Source organism: Vicugna pacos, chromosome 4 (assembly GCF_048564905.1).
Source record: "Vicugna pacos chromosome 4, VicPac4, whole genome shotgun sequence".
In the NCBI taxonomy this organism is placed as follows: domain Eukaryota; kingdom Metazoa; phylum Chordata; class Mammalia; order Artiodactyla; family Camelidae; genus Vicugna; species Vicugna pacos.
The window spans coordinates 21,443,027-21,464,650 of record NC_132990.1 but is presented as its reverse complement, the minus strand read 5'-3'; the positions used below and the strand labels follow the sequence as shown (position 1 = coordinate 21,464,650).

Genomic DNA, 21,624 nt, shown 5'->3' with positions numbered 1-21,624 from the left:
TGGAGCTTAGATACTGGCAGGGGAGATAGTAAACACATACACAAATAGGCAATAAATGTCAGTGACCAGAGTACGGGGAAAACGTAAAACAGGGCAAGATGATATAATGTGAGTGCTGTGTTACGTAGAGTAGTTAGGGAACACTCAATTAGCAAAAACAAAACCACTGTTCCTAGTGGAAATAAACAGGTTTCTGAGAGTTTCTGTTCACAACATTTGTGTCAGCCAATCAACACATAACCTTGTATTATGTGTGTTTCTGTTTAAAGACACTATTTAATATCATTGATTCATTAACATTGAACTCATGGCCAGCATCACTATAACTCATGCCGGAACACAGCTTTAATACACGTTTTCTCCATAAGGTGGTGGTTTCATTTTTGCCAGTCCCTCTCTAATGTTAGTGCTAAGACTTCTCCTTCTGTACCTCCACTGTTTCTGTGGATGTCAAGGTCACCCTGGCCTGTATCCTAGAAAACGAAAATGGGGTAGTTGTTTACATGGTCAATGTGATTAGGGGGTTCAACCCTTAGGACACGGGCTTACATTCTTTTAGTCAAGAATGACAGCTATGTGCGGACTGCTGTCAATGTATGGACCATGCACTTCAATAACCAGACACATAGCTAAGGTGACCACTTCATTTGACTTTACATGACTGCGTGTTGTGCACCACTGAATGGCGATCAATGACTTAGGGTCTGGTCCTCCTTGGTGCTGGACCCTGGAAGTGCTGGACAGTCCTCCCAATGCTGACCCCTGTTTCATTTCTCCTCTGTCTTGCCAAAGTATGTCTTCCCTCACCACCAGTTCAGGTGATCTACCTTTGAATCTGGTGGTTGAGGGGGACATCATTTAGTAAGACAGAGGACATGGCAGTACCATATAACGAAGTGAGGCAGCTTCAAAAAGAAAAATTCAGGGGGAAGATGCAAGACAGGGAGGGACTTAAGAGTTGTGTTTTTAACATGTAAAGTGTGAGATGCCATTTAGACACTGGAGGAAGTCTGATGGTTGAGCCTGTAGTTTAGGGAAATTTGGAGCTAGAGCAGTAAATTTGTGAGTGAACAACACCCGGATAATATTAATGCCACTGGGATGATGAGATCATGTAAGGATGAAGAAGTTAAACCTGGAACAACAAAAAGGGGTTGAAATAATTCTGTTTTCTATTGATTCTTTTTAGAGAGAGCTCAAGAGTTGCGTTTAGTTCATTTTCTCCTGTTCTGTATGAAAAGAACCATAAAACTAGGGGGAAATTTGAATAGGTGTTAAAGGGTATCAGAACCAGATCCCAATTCTTTTTTTGTCATGGCATGTCAAGCAATATTTAGTCTACTGCACTCACATTAAACAGAAGTTGGAAATTAAACATCACTTTCGATATTTTTTTTAGGCAGTCTCCTTATGTATTATGGAATCTTTTAACTGAATAATGAACCATCTCTAGGGGGGAAAACTTTAAAGAAAGAGTCCCTACCCTATATACTCTGAAGAATGGAGGAAGCTAGAAGCTGGGACTGGGACAGCAACATTCTAGTCCATCAATCAAAGAGGTGTATGGCAAACTCAAACCCTCTGGGAAGGAGTTGTACCCAAGGGAATAGATCCATGAGGAATGGGAAGGAGTAAGAGAGGGCGCAATATCAATATTTCTAGGTTCTTTGTCAATTAAAAAATTAACAAAATATTTAAAAAAATGTTAATTCAAATAGTTTTTTAATGGCGGGAATGGTCTTGTGGATATGCTTTTTTAAAAAATCCTTATCTTTTAGAGATACATGCTGAAATGCTTGCTGGTGAAATGAAAAGTTGAGTATTTGCTTCAAAATACTCAGGAGGAGTCAGAAGGGTATACATGAAACAAGATTAACCATGAGTTGAACCTGGGTGATCGATACAGAAGAGTTCATTATACTATTATTTTTGTTTATGTCTATATTTTATTGTTTTTATTGTTCTTTGTTATAAAATATTTTTAAAGGTTAATCTTTGACATGAAGAATACTTTTATTTTTTGATCTGTATTCAGGACAATTTGTTATGATGTGAGGCCCAGAAAAAGGGGTTTGGAGGAAGCAGATGAGTGTTGATCTCAGGAAAGGCAACAGTCCTGCTGCCTTTGGGAAACCAGGAGTGTATCTGGATGGATGGATATGGACAAGTGCCAGTTAGGGTGGCTGGCCATGTTTGGAGTCATTAGGTCCTAAGGTGGTGTTCACGTTATATAGACAGTGGTTCCCAATAGTGGGGAAAGACTGAGGGTGGAGGACTATGCCTTCCACTTAAAAAACTGTACGGAGCCCATCAAAGCCAGCCAGGGACAGCAGATTTTGTGTCTCAGATATTCATATAGACCATCTTTCTCCTCAACTTCTCTACCCATTATCTTTCTGTTTTTCTCCCTCTGCTAATCCCTACTTGTCTTTAGAATCAGCTAGGACACTGTTCTCAGGAACACATTCTCTCCTCTGACTCAAGACCAAGAGCCTGTGTCAGTCCTTCCACTCCTAGTCCAGCCGTTTGGCCTGTAGGCCTAGAAAAGAGAGCAGGATAAAGAATGTGCTGAGTAACCTCCAGAGACTCTAGATGAGCCCATTCTGATAACTGGAGACAGAGTCCCCAGACAGATAAGATCCTGGAATGAAGCACAAAGAGAAGAGTGTGCTTGTGTTCCCTGTGGAGAGCAGAGCACACCGACTCGTTTAGATAGCAGATAGCAGAGGAATAAAGCAGATTTAGTGTTACTGATGTCATTCTTACCAAAAAATGCTTTCTAAAAGAATAACCGAGAGTGCCTGCAGGTATGAAGCACCAGCCCTTCAAATTCCATGCTTTTGAAAGTTGATTATGAGGGGCTAGAGCCAAATAACTTGTCAGTTTACAAGAAGTGGATTATTCAGAAAGTAGAGAACAAGTTCGGATTTTCATACAGAGGAGGCTATCCTAGGAAATCTGGAGCAAGTTCTTCTGTTTGGGAAAATAAAGAGCCATGAAGTTAGTATAGTTCACCCCTGAACAGCATGTGGGTTTGGGGCACCAAATCCCCCCCAGGCAGTTGAAAATCTGCATATAACTTTACAGTCGGGCTCTCCATATCTGCAATTCCACATCCGAGGGTTCAACCAACCACAGATCACATAATACTATAGTATGCATTTATCGAAGAAAAGTCCATGTATAAAAGTGAAACCACACATTTCAAACTTATGTTGTTCAAGGGTCAAGTGTAGTTGCTACTCAATACTCAAGTATGAAATCACCAAAACTGGGACTAGGAGACTCATTTAACTCAGCATTATAGGATGCTAAGTATCATACGCTGACCCCAGATATATTCAGTAAAGGAAGAGCTACCATTAATGAGCACTTGCTATCTTCCAGGTATTACTGTGCTGTATTAGTTATCTAGTGCTGTGTAACAAATTATCCTAATATTTTGCAGTTAGAAACACTTATTATCTCATAGTTTCTGTGAGTAAAGAATCTGGGAGCAGTTTAGATGGGTGATTTTGGCTCAGGGTCTGTCAAGAGGCTATAGTCACGGTGTTGGCTGTGGCTGCAGTCATTTCAAGGCTCAACTTGGTGAGGATCTGCTTCTGAACTCACCTACAAGGCTGCCTGATGACATGCTGGCTGGCTTCCCCCATAGTGAGCAACTCAAGAGGATGAGAGAGAGAATCCAAGACTGAAGCCCTAGTCTTTTTTTAGAATCTCACCTTGTTAGAGAGACCTCATTGCTTCTGATGTATTCTGATGTATTCTCTGTGTTAGTGCCAGTCAATGAGTCCACTCCAAGCTCAATGGAAGGGGATTACAGAAGAGCACAAACCGGAAGGCAGGGATCATTGTAAACTACAACAAGAGGATGTCCATCATTTAGGCTAAGTACTGATTACTGAACTGGTATATTTGATAGTTACAGCTTATTGTAAATAAATAAATGATCTTACTTATATCATTCTATCCTCTTTACAGCTAAGGAAAATTAAATAACCTAAGGACAGAATAGAAAAAAGTAAGGGAACCACAGATTGAATTATTTCAGTCATTCATCAAATACTGTTTGAGAGTCTCTGGTATACTGGTTACTCTGCTCAGTACTGGGGATGTGGAAGAGAACATGTCATGTGAATACACATAAGCACTCACAGGGCTTACAATCTAGTATGGAATCCTGAGATTAAGGAATTTTTAAAAATAATTACAATAATCAGATGAAACTACTAGATTTATAATGCTTCTGTTAAACATGTAGTTGAATAAAAGATTAAAATATGTATAGTAGTCAAAACCACAACAAGAACTTTACACCTGTCATAATGGGTATCACCAAAAAGACCACAAATAACAAATGTTGGCAAGGAAGGCGAAAAGGGAACCCTTGTACACTGTTGGTGGGAATGTAAATTGGTGCAGTCACTGTGGAAAACAGTATGGAAGTTCTTCAAAATAACTAAAAATAGAACTATCAGATGATCCAGCAATTCCACTGCTGGGTATATATTCAAAGCAAACAAAAACACTAATTCAGAAAGATACATGCACTCAAATGTTGAATAGCAGGACCATTTACAATTGGCAAGATACGGAAGCAACTAAGTATCCACTAACAGACATAGGAATAAATAGGGTGTGGTACACACACACACACACACACACACACACACACACACACACACAGAGTACTACTCAGCTACAAAAAAGGAAATTTTGTCATTTGTAGCAACATGGATGGACATGAAGGGTATAATGCTTAGTGAAGTAAGTCAGACAAACACAAATACTTAACGTTATCACTTACATGTGGAATCTAAAAAAGTGAATATGACAAAAAAGTATTATTAAGGTCTTTGAATATTCCTATGAAAAGCAATGTTTACAAGTTTTTGAAAACAACTGGGAAGATGAAAATAATGTGGCTGCTGCAGCACTGAAGATGGCTGCCAAAACCAACTTGCTTATTCGAAGAAATTTTTCAACTTTTCCATTCAACTCCTTTGCATTGCTGATCCACAAAAATCTGCAGAGTGACCATGTTCAGCCTTATGTCTGTCTGTATTTCCCTCTTTAGTGGGCTAAGTGATTTTTCTATGCATTCTTATATCCTAACAGGCTTACTGGAAACTGTGATACTATCACCATTGTAACAATTATGTTATATGTTATGTTATGCTGGGCTCTCCAGCTCCCCTCCCATTTTTTAGACAGTCAAATACTTATACGTTAAAAATTTAAATGAGCTTATTTCAGCCTTGGGCCCATACGAGTGCAGTCAAGAAGGCTGTTGCTGAATCAAGGACTTCCAGAGTTAAGGATACCTACTCTACACAACAAATTAGGCCCAAAACATGTAAGTTCATTCTATGAAATTTTGGGTAGAAAACGGCAAGGCAAATCTATGATCCATGTATAGGACAATTAGTAAGAAGAAATTAAGAACATCCTTAAATCCTACATTGCAAATAGAGAAAAATTTGTCAAATGGAAGAGATACACTGGCTTCTTTCATTTTTCATTTCTTTGAGTGCAAAAACCATGAAAAGAGGAAAAAACTCAATCTATGAGTGTTCATGAAATGTTCCCATTTTAGAATCTTGTAAATGTTTTAAAACTATTAATTTGCCCTTGAGAAAGGAAGGACAAGAAGTCCAGAAGCTAAATTCTGAAGCTTCAGTTCCTTTATACACTTCTGTCCAGATGGTCAATGTCAGATTGGTTTCCAGCAGGCTCAAAAAGACTCTAAACTATTACTAAATAAACCTTATTTCTATGCTGTGCATTTCTACTCAATCAATTCTCATGCTAACATGGTTTGGCAAATGGTTTCTGCTACTGGATAGACAATTTAAACTACCCATACATGCAGTAAACTTCGTAAGTTGACAACAGAGCCCTCGTAATTGAGGTTTAATCTCCTACCTTCCAGCAAAAATACAGATTTAATAAGGAGACAGCAATTCTAAGGAAAACGATCGCTACGTATGTGAATACTCATTAGACATGCACAAATCTTGCCAGTTCTAATTGTGACCTGCCTGGAATCTGTGAAGTCACTCGCCAATTTTTTTTTTTTGGCCAGGAGGTGAAAAAGTTCTCCTAATTTCTTTCGAACTGTTTGCTTCTTCCTGAGTAACTAGTTATTTTTCATATGTATACATGAAAATCATACGTACGAAAATGCTATATATATAATATATGAAATTATATATAACATATATGAAAACTATATATGTAATTACTTCCAAACGTAATCAACAATATCTCGCAAAATTTGCATTAAGGGAACCAACCAAGCATGCGTCCGTGTAGATAAGAAGGCTACACTTACTTAGAAGGCAGGAGAGAACTATTATTTTAAACAAGAGATTTCCACATTCGGAGTCGCATCCCGAAATCTCGGCCGAGGTAGCGAGATGGAGCGCGGGCCAAGGGCTCTCTCATCCGGCGCTGAACCCGGGACGGGACTTCGGGAAGCGCCTGTCGGCGGTCTTTCTCCGGCCTCTTAGGTCCCCAGTCATCCGTGGGGATTCCAACTCCCACCCTGGGAAGGAAAATTCTCGTCCAGAGACGTGCATCCCTCTCGGCACTGTCCTCAGAGGTTTCGAGCGACTCGGTGTCACTTTACCCGCCTCAGAAAAACCCAGAGGCGCAGCCGCCACCTGCCTGAGGCCAAGGCAATAAAGCCGCACCACACGGCGAGTCTGAGCCCTGCAGGAAGCGATGGAAAGCTGTATCCTGGGCCCTTTCTCCGCGGCTCTGTTTCTGCTCGGGACCCACCACGCGGACTCCAAGGAGGGCCTCGCAGGCTGGTGCGGCTGGGGCCCCGCGGCCCGCCGGGGTCGCGACGGGGATGGGGGGGAGGGGGTGGGGAGATGCGGCCGCGCGGCGTCGGCCCTCCCCCGGGGCGGGGCTAGAGCGCCGTCCCGCCCCCCGCGCCCTCCCTTCCCCACCCCTCCCCCGCGCCCTTTTCCACCGCCCCCGCAGTAGGAAAGGGAGAGGGAGAGGGGAAGGAAAGTGCTGTTCTGTGGAAAGGGGCGGAAGGAGAGGGAGGAAAAAGAGAACAGAAACATGGCCGTCAGCTGTCGGGGCGGCAGTGCTGCACGCAGCTCCTAGGCAACCGCCGCCAGCACAGCCGGCCTCCGGTGAGGCTTGCGCTCAGGCCGTTACCCCTTGCTGCAAGCTGCGCCCCTCGAGACCCAGCCCGTGGGGCGGCGCAGGCGCAGATCGGACTGTGGCGGCCGTGGCGGCCGCCGGAGCAAGTCGCCCGCCCTTCCCTGCCGAGAGCGCCCAGGCCGCGAAGCCGGCTCGTTCATGCCCCAGGAAGGGGCTGTGCCCGGGGGGCACTGAAGGAGGAACGGACGGCAGGTGAGTCTGCGGCGGAGGGCCTTTGGCGGAGGAACCCTGCGCCGCGCGCCCGCCGGGCCCGCGCTCCCGGGCCGCGAGGGCGCTGGACAGGTAGCAATTCCAAGGGCTGAGTTCCTAGGGCCCGCTTGCGGGGGGTCGCCGAGGAGGCGGAGGGGGCCGGCGCTGGCGTTCCCGGCCTAGTTTCTCCTTGGTTTCCGGGGGCGGGAAGTCCCTGGAGCCTGCACGATGGGATGGGGGAGAGGCTGCGCCAGGAAGGGCCTCCCTGCGCCGCCGCCCGGGCTCCTGAGAGCCACTGGCGTGGAAGGAAGCGCGAGGGGTCTGGGCCCTAGGGACCGCCTGGGCGAAGGCTGTCTGGGTGGGGGCAGGGGTCCAGGGGTAGGGATCCAGGTTCCCAGGGAGTAGGGGCAGAGCGGGTGAAGAGCTAAGGCCGGGGGTCTCGAGAGGGGTCGGGAGACCGGGCCGGGGGAGAACTGGGGACCTGGGCAGGTGTCGCAGGTGAATTGAGGACATTTCCTTCTCCGCGTTACGGTGGCAGATCCTCGGAGCTTCTTTGTTGGGGATGATTTTTAGAGAGGCAGGTTCCATTCAACTCCGTGAGACTAAACACAAATAAAACTAACTAATGAGCCCCTAGTGCTGACTCTCGTAAAGAGCTGTAACTTTTCTGCATTGAGGATGCTGTCATGTCTTCCCCTTACCCCCTCTGCTTCGTAGACCTTTTCCCTCTCGAAGATCGGGCCACATCAGAGCAAATAAGAAATGACCCAGTTTTTAAATAGTAACCCCCTTCGTCATTACGTGTCTGTTTCACACGGGAAAATTTAGGGCACTTACCGAAGTTACTCGTTACGTGTGAGAGAGTCAGCTCCAGTAATGAACCCTCAGCTGCTGGCGTGTTTTTGCCTCAGAGAAATTGTCAAGCATTGTAGTCTGGGTAATTGATTTACTGAGCCTGCTTAATTGTGTGCAAACTCGCGTTAAGGTGTTCTCCCTAGACCCAAATTTACTGTAGCGATAGGTCTTCCCTACTCGTCTCCCGTTTTAGAAGGTGAAAGGTATAGTAAGATTAGAGAACGTTAGTGCTAAGGCGCTAAGTTATCAGTAAATATTTGATTTGAGGTGATCGTGTATATTAAGCTGTCTGAAATGCAGCGCATTGTAGGATTTTATGTGCACACGTGATAAGAGCAAAATTAAGAGGAAAGTTTCATCTCTGAGCATTGAAGGATACCTGTTCTTCATCAATATTACCATGAAAAACGCCCCCTATGTTTTATTTTCTGCCCTATTCTTTGTATTACTGTTTGAAAAATTGGTAAACTGTCTTCTCGGTGTGAGACTGGAAACTCAGAAATAAATTTAGAGTTGTATTCTTGAGGTTAATCTGTCTCTCATAGGCTTGCTTTGACTCGTTTTCTAGTAATGGCAGGCTCAATCCACACTCTCCCCTCATTGATATCTCCTGTGGCTGTTTTGCAAAATGATTGAGATTAGGGATCCATCTTTTGTATTTCTAATTTTACTGAACTGATAATGGGTCAGTTGACTTTGGCCATAGTACCTCACTTAGTACTACTGTTTAGACTCGTTAATTTGGATAATGGAAAAGCTATGATGTTAGAAATTTTGAAGTTGTATATTGGAGTAATTTACCCTTGTGTATTTTGTAAATGAGTGCATTCTGTTTTTGAGAGTAAATACAGTATTTTGTAGTATAAACTTGAGCTTTCAGCTGTTAGAAATTGGCAGTAGAGTTGGTGTGTGGAGACTGTTCTTAAAATGCAAGTGTTTTAAATTACAAGGAACTGCAGTGGTGTAAGCTGTAACAATTCATGGTGCCAGACTTGGAAGGTTATTTGGTTGAGGTGCTCTCTATAAAGAAACATGTTATGTATCTGCAATAAAAACTAATTTGTAGCTATACTGAAGGGCTTTTGCATGATAAATAATAACTCAAGGAGGCAGCTTTGCTCTTATATACATCCCAGCTGAGACCAAAACATCTCATATTTTCATTGGAGTTTCCTGCCAATATAAATACTGATTTTGCATTGGTTTTGCTGCTCAGTTTTAAAGTTAGATTTCAGTGTTATCCTTGCAACTTAAGTACAGGTTGTAAAGTGAAAAAGAAAGCTGCTGAGTCAGAGGGAGATTGTCTCATTTGGTCTTTTTGATTTGCAAAACAGAATTTCTGTTATAATTTGTATTTCCAATGTAATATGTTTGCTGAAACTTAGAAACAAGTTGTACCTCCTCTTTCAGACTGTCAGTTTGACAGACTTGTAGTCATGGGATGCCTTATTGAAACTGAAGTTTCCTTTATAAGAGTTGAAACTTCGGGAGTGAGTTTAGGTAGTACAGCTGGTGTAAAATGGTAGGTTTTTAGCATCAAATTATAGGAAATTCCAAAATCAGATAATTTTATTTTTTTGAAATTTAAGATTGTGTTTCATGGGAAGAAGTTAGGTACTTTATAAACTTAAAAAATTTTTAAAATATATGTCAGTACATAGTACATGTAAATAAGTGTAATAGAGCTTTGTGTGGTATTTGAGAACGTTTTATTGGAAAAGAATATAACACGATTAAAGGAAATTCAAAAGAAAAAATTGTCATCTTTCTTACATTTTTCTCTAGTCTAATTCTTCTATACTTATATATTAGTATAATACTATACTGATCCTATGTATACTTGTGTATAATTCTGTGGTTAGTGTTTATATACTTGTCTTCTTAAACATAGCATGGTGCTGCATATTGCTATTTTTTGATTTTGTAGTATTGCAGAGTTTTACTGTCACTGTTTATTTAATCATTCTCTTTTAATATTTTAGTACTTCCACTTTTTCAGTCTTAAAATAATGCTATAATTAAGTCATTTTGCTTGTATAATGGTCCAAGCCAAATTGAACTTTTGAAATTGTGGACATTCTTTGAACTACTTCCTTTGCAGTAGATCATGAGGGTTCCTGTAATACGGTGTTTGAGAACTGAAAGTGGGTGAAAAACTGTAGATGCGTATGTGTGACTTGAATTCATTGAGTAGGGATCAAAATATAAATTCGTAATTCTGTTACTAACTTGCTACAAGTTTCTGTGTCTGTTAATTTTACTTTTCAATATAATAATATTCTTATAAAATTCTTAATTCGTATAGTAATATTGTGGGGCATAGATATCTAAGTGTACTTCATTTCTACAAAATTTAATATTTACAAATCTAAATTTATAATCATTTGACTTATGGAAGAGTCATTTTATAGGATTTAAAAAATCTTTGAAATATTTCAAAGAATTCTTTGAATTTAGTTTGTCATTGTGTATTTGTGATTCATTTATATCTTAATTTAGGGATGGTTAGATCCTAAAAGCATAAATGCTAGGAGTTTCTGTTTTTTAATTGTGTAACAAAGCATGTATTAAATGGATCCTATGCTATCTGCGAGGGATTAAAAGATGAATAACGTACAGCCTGAGTATTAAAGTCTAGTGTGATAAACACTCTCGCAGATAAGCACCATAACTACCACATGACAAATCTAGAATAGAGCAAACGATACTATAGGAGAGAGGGAAATACCTAAGTGTGTTTGGTGTGCATTGGAGATGGTTTACATAGGAGACATTTGATTTAAAGCTCAAAGAATTATGTGAAAAGGCACAAAGTAATGGAAGAATGTGGTGAGTTTTATTAAAATGCAAGTAATTTAGTGTGGAGGCACAGGTAGTTTTGGAGGGAAGTGGGGAATAAGCTGGAGGGGTAAGTAGGGGCTGTGTCATGAAGGGTCTTAAAAGTCAAACAAGAAATAGAAATCATGTTTGTAGGGAACAGGGAGCCATTTAATGATTTTAAGCTGTTAAATATCTTTGGCTCAGGTGTGAAGAATGGAATTGGGAGAGCAGCTTGAGTAAGGATGCACGTTTATCAGCTAGAAGATCTGGTAGGCATCTAGGTGAGAATTGAGAAGAGCAATGGTAGGGATGGGAAAGAAATAGAATTGAGAACTATTATGTAATGCAAACATTTTACACCGAGTGAAAAGCCCAGTCTCCTTGGCCTTATCTTTTCCTCGCCCACAGTGCGTCCGTCACATGAGCCTACTTTCAGATTCCTTCCTTTAGAACCCTTGCATGTACTATTCCATTTATGAGTTACTTTTCTGACAAGTCTTTCCTGATTACACTGTCTAGTTTGGGAGATCAGTTGTTGTTATAGCACCTTGTTATTTTACTCTGTAGAATTTAATCCATCCCTTCTTCCTCCTTGTGTGTTCCCCTTACTAGTTAGGAGGTTGTATGTGATCTGATTCCTGTTTGTTTATTTATTTTTGAGTGTGGGTCTATTTCTGCTGTCTTTTTCTGTTCCATTGGTCTAGATGTCGATCCGTATACCAGTACTGTATTGTCTTTATTATTGCTTCTTCATAGCAAGCCTTGCAGTCGGGTAGTGTTTGTTCTTCACCATTTTTTTCCCAGAAATGTTTTGATTATTCTACATTTTTAGCATTTGTTTAACAAATTGTAGAATAAGCTTGTCAGTTCTACCAAAAGCCTGATGGGGAGAATTGATATCTCAATAATAGTGAGTTTTCTGATACTTGAACAACATGGCATATCTCTTCATTTATTTAAATATCTTTAGGGGTTTTTTTTTGCAGTGTTTTATAATTATCATTTTATATATATCTTTTGCACATATGTTGTTCAATTTATCCCCAAGTATTTCATATTTTTTGATGCTGACTATTGTTAGATACTGCATTTTAAAATTTCTTTTTCCAAAATATTTCTCGATAGTATGTAAAAACACAATTAATTTCTTTTGTATGTTGACTTTGTTTTCTTTCTTATTAAATTTCTCTTTCTAGTTCTAGTAGCTTTTATGTAGATTCCTTAGGATTTTCTTGATACGTAATCATAATGTCTGCAGAGAAAGCCAGGTTTGCTCCTACATTTGCAATCAGTATTCCTTCAGTTTTTCTTGCCTTAATGCAGTAGCTAGAAGAGTGCTATTTCACTAGAAATGGTGTAAGCCACATGTATGTGTTTTCTAGTAGCCCCTTTCTGTTCTGTATTTTTTGGAAGGAAGTCACTAAGCTCATCCTACACTTGAGTAGAGGATTACACGCTTCTTAAGAGCAGAATGTCTGCATAAGTTATTTAGAATTCTTTTGAATGGGAGAGTTGTCTCCTTTCTTTCATTTATTAATTTATTTGTGTCATTGTTTTATATCAGTATGGGCTTATGGGTATTTATTTTATTCTTTGGGTTATAATCCAGTACTACTTTATTTGCTCAAACTGTCACAGCCTTGGCATTTGGGAGCTCTTTTAGTTGGCTCCTGTGCTCCTTTAACATAAACCCATGCATGTGGGTTTGTGGTTTGTGTTTATTTGTGCATTCTGACAGTAAAAAAAAAAATGCTGCAGGCTCATTTAGTATACAGTTTCCCCTTCTATATGAAAATAGAGTATCCCTGTGAAACCTTTCATAAACAAAAATGGTATAAAGTGAAGAAGCAATTACCTTGGGACACATCTTGCTCATGGATGCACCAAGTAAATCTAGATGAAGCACAGATGCCTACAGACACAGTTCAAAGCTATGTTGGCTTGATGCTGAGTGTAGTTCCTGGGGAAGGAGCTTGGAGATGCCAATCTCCCTGCTCTGGGGTGCACACTGCCTCTATAACTATTTGCTGCAAAACAAATGCTGAATGCTAGTTTTGCATTTCACCTTTTTCTGAAAAAGTATAAATTTTTAGTGAAGTCTACCATATCAATTTTTTCTTTCATGGATTGTACTTTTGGTCTTTTATCTAAAAATTCATCACCAGACCCAAGATCACATATAGTTTTTCTTCTGTATTTTCTTCCAGAAGTTTTATAGTGTTGCATTTTATACTTAGGTCTGTGATCCATTTTGAGTTTTTTTAATAGAAAGTGTAAGGTCTCAGTCGCTCTCTTTTTTGCATATGAACATCTAATTTTTCCACTACTACTTGTTGAGACTATCCTTTGTCAACTGAATTTTCTTTGCTCCTTTGTCAAGTCAGTCATCCTTTTTATGCATTTGTGTCTTTACATTTAAAACATATTTCCTGTAGAAAGTATTGAGTCTTACTTTTTAAATCTAGTCTAATAATTTGTCTTTACTTAAGGATGTTTAAGACCACTTAAAATTTTCCTTTTTAAAATCAGCTTAATTGAGATATAATTTATACACTATAAAATTCACCCATTTAAAGGGTCCAACGCAGTGATTCTTAATATATTTAGAGTCTTAACCACCATTAGCATAATTTAGAGCATTTCCATCACCCCAGAAAGAAACCTTATGTCCGCTAACAGTCACAATCCAGTCCATCTCTCTCCCACCCCAGCCCGAGGCTACCACTAATCTATTTTCTGTCTTTATAGATTTGCCTATTCTGGACATTCCATATAAATAAAATTATACAGTATGTGATATTTTGTGACTAGGTTTGTTAATTTAGGATAACGTGTTTTTTCCTGCAGTTTTTTTCTAATTTAATTTAAAAAAATTTTAAGGGGGGTAATTAGGTTTATTTATTTATTTTTTAATGGAGGTGCTGGGGATGAACCCAGGACCTGGAGCATGCTAAGCACAGACTCTACCACTGAGCTATACCCTCCCCCATTTAGGATAATGTTTTGAGTTTCATTCATGTTCTTGGATATATCAGTACTTTATTATTATTTTTTTAAGAAATGTGGCAAAACTCACATAATGTAAAATTCACCTTTTGAACAACTTTAAAATGTACAATTTAGTGGCATTTAATACATTCACAGTGTTATGCCACTGTCATCACTATTTAGTTCCAGAGTGTTTCTGTCACCTCAAAAGGAAACTCCTTTACTTTTAAGCAGTCACTCCCTGTTCCCCATCTCCCCTCCTCCTGGCAACCACTAGTCTGCTTGTTTTATCTATGGATTTGCTTGTTCAGGATATTTACTGTATATGGAATTGTGCTATACGTGACCCTTGTGTCTGGCTTCTTTCACTTAGCATAATGCTTTCTGGGTTCATCTGTGTCACAGCATGTATCAGTAGTACTTCATTCCTTGACATGGCTGAATAATATTCCATTGCATGGAAATACCACCTTTTTTTTTTTTTTATTGAGTCATGATTTGATGGAGATTTGGGTTGTTTCAACATGTCAGCTATTTTGAGTAGTGTTGCTATGAATATCTGTATCCAAGTGTTTATATGGATGTGTGTGCTTTTTTTTCCAGGTTTGTTTCTTGTTGAGGTATAGTTGATGTACAACATTATATAAGTTTCAAGTGTACAACATAGTGATTCACAGTTTTTAAAGGTTATACTTCATTTGTAGTCATTATAAAAACTGACTCTATTCCCTGTGCTGTATAATACATCCTGTAGATTACTTATTTTATACATAGCAGTTTGCACCTTTAAATCCGTACCCCTACCTTGGCCCTCCCCCCTTCCCTCTCCCCACTGGTAACCACTAGTTTGTTCTCTATATCTGTGAGTCTGTTTCTTTTTTGTTACATTCACTAGTTTGCTTTACTTTTCAGATTCCACATACAAGTGATGTTGTACAGTATTTGTCTTTGTCTGACTTGCTTTGCTAAGTATAATACCCTCCAAGTCCATTTATGTTGCAAATGGCAAAATTCCGTTATTTTTTATGGCTGAGTAGTAGTAGTCTGCGTGCGCGCGCGCGCACACGCACACACACATACACACCACATCATCTTTATCCATTCATCTGTTGATGGACCACTTAGGTTGCTTCCATATCTTGGCTGTTGTAATAATGCTGCTGTGAACATTGAGGGGCATATATCTTTTTGAATTAGTGTTTTTATTTTCTGTAGATATATGCCCAGCAGTGAAATTGCTGGATCATATGGTTATTATATTTTTAGTTTTTTGAGAAACTTCCAAACTGTCTTCTACAATTGTTGCACCAATTTACATTCCTTCGGTCAGTGTATGAGGGTTCCCTTTTCTTCACATCCTTGCCAATATTAGTTATTTGTGTTCTTTTTGATGATAGCCATTCTGACAAATGTGAGGTAATATCTCATTGTGGTTTTGATTTGAGTTTCTCTGATGATTAATGATGATGAGCTATCTTTTCATGTGCCATGGACATATGTTTTCATTTGTCATGGTAGACCACTTAAATTTACTGAAATTATTGATATGGCTGCATTTGAATCTATTCTCTTGCTATCTGTTTTTAATTTGTCCCATCTGTTTTTTGTTCCTTTTTGGATTGAGTGTATTTAGTGTTCTCTTTATCTCCACATTGGCATATTAGCTATATATCTTTTCTTTCTTTCTTTTTTTTTTTTTTTTTACTATTTGCCCTAGGGTTTATTATATGCATCTTTAACTTACCACAGTCTACCTTCACATAGTTTTACAATATTTCACGTATACTTTGTTCAGTTGTTAGGAGTATGAAATGAGTTAATGCATGTAAAATATTTGGAATATATCTCATGCTTTTATTTGTATTGAGAATAACAGAAGACAATTTCATTGGAAGTTCTTGAATCTACAGATTGCAAGTTTCTTTTCTAATGTGCCTTAGCTGCTCGTTTCCATGATCCCACTAAAGACTGTTGGTTCTTAATTCTGACTGTATATTACAATTAACTGGTTAGCATAAAACATACTGATGGGAGTGTGCCACACTCATAAGTGCTTATTTTATTGGTCTGATTTTTTTTTAAAAGTATTCCAGCAGACCCCAATGTGTAGTTAAAATAGAGAAACATTATCCTAGACTTTATCATCATGATCTTTAACTTAAAATATTTTAAGCATCTAACTCTGACTTCCATCTTCTCTTTTGTCAGCTCATATACTTTAGTACCCTATTTTGACATTTCTTGGATTCTTTTTAGACCACCAGGCCATTAGTCACACCACTTTTTTACCGTCCATCTGCCCCCACATATGGTAATTTCTTTCCTTACTCAGGGATATTGATTCATTGAATGCAAACGTTAGTGTCTACTAGTGTTCTGTACTGTTTTTTGGGGTCAGGTTATCATCTCTCTTGTTTCTTGCTTTCTTTACTGTAATCAGGGCAAAATTTCAGCTCTGATCGAACACAGTTCTTTGCAAACTCTGTGTTCCCTTGATCCTGAGCAACTGAGTGACTGGAGAAAACAAACAACAGTGCTGACTGGTCTCACTTTAAATTCATGGCCACAGATATCTCTTATGCCCTCAGCATTACCTTGTCATTTTTGCTCTTCCACTTTTATGACTAAGAAGACTATTTAATCTCTTTTCCTTCCTTACTATTATCTTTCTCTCTTTATAAGCTAACAGCTCCATCTATGCTGCATCCTCTTGCCTGTTTGAGGATTTTGCATCTGGTCTTATCTTTCTCTCTGTTTCTCAACCTCTCTTTCTCATTTATAGTAAAATTTGTCAAAAAGAGTTGCTCATACTCACTGTCTTTATTTTCTTTGCATTTTCTCTCCAACTTGCTCCAGGCTAGCTCTTGCTCACCCCCACCAACTAAAACCACTCTCAGTCTTAAAGTTACTCTAGTTCTCATTAACATTTGACGTGATTGATCAGTCCCTATTTTTGGAAAAAACCTCACTTGGTTTTCTGGTTGCCGTATAATCCTGATTCTTTTCTGATTTATGGCAGTTCCTTCTCAGTCTTGTCTTCTGGCTTCTCTTCCCTTACCTGAAAAGTTGGAGTGCCCTAGGCTTAGGCCATCTACCTTTTCTTTATCGTTATTTGTCACTTTTTTAGGGTGTCTTATTCAATTTTGTGGTTTTAAGTATCATTAATTTGCTACTGATCCCAGCTGCAATATTTTATCAAACTCCACACTATATTGGACTGCCTTTTCATCTTCAGTATTGTACTAGGCATCTCAAACTTGTCCAGTACAGAATTTTGGGTTTATTTCCTCAAATTTACTCTTTGCTCAGACTTCACCATCTTAGTATATAGCACCACCATTCACATACTTGGTTAGGCCACAGACTGGATGCCATTCTTACTTTCTCTTTTTCCCTCATACCTCCAGTCCATCAGTAGCAGCTTGACTTTTAAACTGTATCTCAAATCCTGCCATTTCTTGTCTCACCCACTTCTTTGCCTTAATATAAGCCGTTATTATCTTTCTTCTGGATTGTTGCAGTTCCCATCTAACTGCTCTCCCTGCTTCTGTTCTTTTTTTCCCTCTACTTTGTTTCCAGCAACAAGTGTGATTTTTTTTAAAAAAATATTTTTAATGGAGGTACTGGGGATTGAGCTCAATCCATGCAAAACATGTTCCCTACCACTGAGCTATTACCTCCTCCCCTGATTTTTTAAAGACATAAATAACAACACATCACTTGCATCTGGAGTGGCTTCCCAGCATGCGGCTTCCCAGCATGCTTAGAATAAAACCTAAAGACCTTACCTTAGCATGAAATGTCCTATATGATTTCCCCCTCCACTGACCGTATCTCCTATACTCCCCTAAGCTCTAGAGCCATGGCCTTCTTGCTGTTCCTCAAAGATCAAGTTATTTACCTGTCTTAGGCTTTTATTTTCTATTTTCTTCCTGCTTGGAATGTGTTCTGTCATATGATTTACTATTCCCTGTCACTTAACACCTCTGCTCAGATTTTACTTCCTTCTTCAGAGAGGTCTTCCTTGATTGTACTATAAAAATTAGCACTTCCACTATCACTTTCTTTCCCTCTTTCTTGCTTTATTTTTATTCATAGCATGTATGCTTTCTGAAATCACTTATTTATAAGTCTGTACTTGTTTACTGATTATTCCCCAACCATAAAGACAAGGCATTTGGTATTTTCATCGCTTTAATTCCCAGCATTTAGAACAAGGTCTGAGGCTCTGCCATAGTTATTAGTGTACTGGCAGTGACTGTTTAGCAAACGTAAGAGCTCCTTCCCATTAGCCACGAAACTGTAAAATATTTATCAATAATCCAAACAAACAATGTGCGAGACCTGGTTGAAAAACATCATGAGACTTTACTTAAAGGCTTTAAAAAAAGACACCTGAGTAATATGGAGAGCCATACCATTTGCACTTGACTGGAGAACTTAATTTTTGTAAAGATGCCTGTTCTCATTAAATAATCTTTTAGAACTGTTCCTAACAAAGATTTCAGCTTTTTTCCTCCCAAAACTTGATAAGCTCAGATGAATAACCCTGGAAAGTTTTAAAAAGGGTGAAGAGGGAGTTTATCAACCAGATCAGATAACGTATAAAATTGTTACAATTAACTGTTATAGTCAACTTGGAAATTGGCCAATGAAACAATAGAGGTTAAATTTTATAGGATTATATAGGCTTTTAATGTATATTTAGTATATGGAATTTTAATATTTAATACATAGATAATATGGTGAGAAAAGAATTGTTCAGTAAGTGAACCTTTTCATAATAAGTAGATGACGTGATTATAAATACTGTGGAACATTTGCAAAGCAGGGATACCCATTGGGTATATTTGAGGTGCGTGTGACTCTTTACTGTTACAGGTAGGGATCTAGTTAACTCTGCCCTTAGGTCACCTTCTTGACATCTCACTCCTTGGCACTTAATTTTTTGATCTGATAGTATGTTTACCTCTCTTCTTTGTGTTATTACTTCTACTGTGTATTTAGTACTCAAATAAATTTAATAGAACTTCTTGTAAACTGTCATTAAATAGACTGTGAATTGAGAGACGGAAATGCATAAAGTATGTTTTGCTGCTTTGTGGTATCTATTGCAGTTCTTAATGGCTGGTTCTTGGCTGTGTATGAATTGGTGAGGTTGCCAGATGGCTGAGTTTCAGAAACTTGTGTCATTTTATTCTGATTGTTACTTTGTGCTCAAAGTGAATAAAGTTGAAGTATGATGATTTAGCTTTTAAAGTAAGCAAAGAGAAAAAATCCCTGGGGACAACATTAAATTTATCAGGTCTTTGCCTTTGCACTTCTCTGTGTGTATACATGTACATAAATGTACATACATACATACATAACATAACGTAGCAGATTTTATATTCTACTTTTCCAACTTTATAGACAGTGTAGCTAAAATTGGGACTACTCAGATTAGCAGTTATGCTTTTCTGTATACTTCTTGAATTGAAATGAAACCAGTGTTATTTCACTCTCTTATTTTCCTACCTTTCCCACTTTTCTCCATCTATCTCTATACTTTTGTTGAAATCTCAAAGGACAGAAACTATTGTAAAAACAAACAAACAAACAAAAACTTCATTTTGAAAAAAATCCCAACCTTAACAAAAGTTGGAAGAGTCTTTTAATGAACTCCCATTATACCCTTCAGTTAGATTTACCAATTATTATTTTGTCACATTAGCACTTTCTCTCTATGCCTATTATTTTTGAGTAAACCATTTGATAATAAATTCAGCATGTATTTCTTAAGGACTTGAACATTCTCTCACACTAATCACATTAGGAAAATTAGCATTGTTACAAAATTATCTAATATATAGTCTACACTGAAATTTTTCCAAACCTTACAGCAGTTTTTTTTTTTTTCCTGTTCACAGATCCATTCTAGGAGTACTCATTGCATTTAGTTGTTATTTATTTGGTAGATTACTTGAAATTTCTACCTAGACAGTTGTGTCTGCGAATGGGGACAGTTTTATTTTTTCCATTCTTTTATTTCTTTTTATGCTATATTATTTTCTTCCTTCTGCTTTTTTGGGTTTATTTCCTGTCCTTTTTATAGTTTCTTAAGATTGAAGCTTAAATTGTTAATATGAGACCTTGCTTTTTTTTCTATAAGGACTTACTGCTATACATTTCCTTGTAAGCACTGCTTTAATTGTATCCCACAGATTTTAATGTGTTGTCTTACTCTTTGTTCAGTTGAGAATATTTTGTAATTTCCTTAAACTTCCTCTTGAATCATGCATTATTTAAAAGTGGGTTTAGTTTTGAAGTGTTCAGAGATTTTCCTGTTATCTTTCATCACTCATTTTGATGCTGAGATTTTAATCTTCTTTAATTTGGAACAGCATGTTTTTCCCTTTCGCTTTGTGTGTGTATGTGTGTGTGTGTATACATTTTTTTTTTTAAGACTTCTGCCCTTTGGTTGGTTTGTTAGCCTAATTCCTCATGATTAAGGCTATACATTTTTGTTAGGAATACTGCATAACTAATGTGGTGCCCTTCTTAGTGCTTCACATCAGAAGGCATGTAATACCAGAACAGTTGTTAATGATGTAAACTTCGATTGGTTGGTTAAAGTAATGCCACCACATTGGTGATGTGCATTTTCTTTCTAGTTACTAGCATCTCTGGGGAAAGACTTTGAAGTTGTATAGTCTGTTTCCAGTGGCCTTCTACCCAGTAGCTTGATTGGTCTTTTTCCTTTAGTTTTATTGAGATATAATTGACATATAGACTGTGTAGGCTTAAGGAGTACAGCATGATTTGACTTCCATGCATATAACATAGAGCTGTATTGCTTATATTTATCATGTTGTACTTCACATCCCTCGTACTTACTTATCTTATAACTGGAAGTTTGTGTCTGTGGACCACCTTTCATCCAGTTCCCCTCCTCCCTCCCCCACTTCTGGTAACCATAAATCTGATCTCTTTTTCTGTGACTTTGTTTTTGAAATATAATTGATCTACAACACTGTGTTAGTTCCTGGTGCACAACATTGTGATTTGGTATTTCTGTACATTTCAAAATGGCCACCATGATAAATCTTGTTACGATATTCACCATACAAAGGTATTACATAATAAGTAACTCTGTTCCCCATACTGTACAATTCATACTTGTGACTCATTTTGCAACTAGAAGTTTGTACCTCTTTATCTCTCTCACCTGTTTCGCTCATCTTTTTACCCTCTTCCCCTATGAAAATCACCTGATTGTTTTCCATATCTACAACTCTTTTTCTCTTTTGTTATGTTTGTTCATTTATTTTGTTTTTTTTAGATTCCACATATAAGTGAAATCATACAGTATTTGTCATTCACTGTCTGACTTATTTAACTTAGTGTAACACCCTCTAGGTCCATCCATGTTGCTGCAAATGGCATTATTTCATTCCTTCTTATGGCTGAGCAATATTCCATTGTATCTATATACAATATCTTTATCCATTCATCTATTAATGGATACTTAGATTGCTGACATTTCTTGGCTATTATAAATAATGCTGCAGTGATCATAAGGGTGTGTGCGCTCGCGCGCACACACATATATGT

At 38.4% G+C, this 21,624-nt stretch overlaps 2 protein-coding genes across 5 annotated transcripts in view; one reads left to right on the top strand and one right to left on the bottom strand.

Moving 5' to 3' along the window:
• Nucleotides 1-6,844, bottom strand: part of PLIN2 (perilipin 2) — a 75,624-nt gene extending 68,780 nt beyond the window's left edge. Inside the window, exon 1 of one of the 2 annotated variants that reach the window (XM_072959352.1) lies at nt 6,335-6,844. The gene's annotated coding sequence lies outside the window, so the exon portion shown is untranslated. The remainder of the gene's footprint in view (nt 1-6,334) is intronic. The other variant, XM_072959355.1, reaches the window with a different exon arrangement.
• A 151-nt stretch (nt 6,845-6,995) lies between these two features.
• Nucleotides 6,996-21,624, top strand: part of DENND4C (DENN domain containing 4C) — a 94,693-nt gene continuing 80,064 nt past the window's right edge. For 2 of the 3 annotated variants that reach the window (XM_072959344.1, XM_072959343.1), the window contains exon 1: nt 6,996-7,371. The gene's annotated coding sequence lies outside the window, so the exon portion shown is untranslated. The remainder of the gene's footprint in view (nt 7,372-21,624) is intronic. The other variant, XM_072959345.1, reaches the window with a different exon arrangement.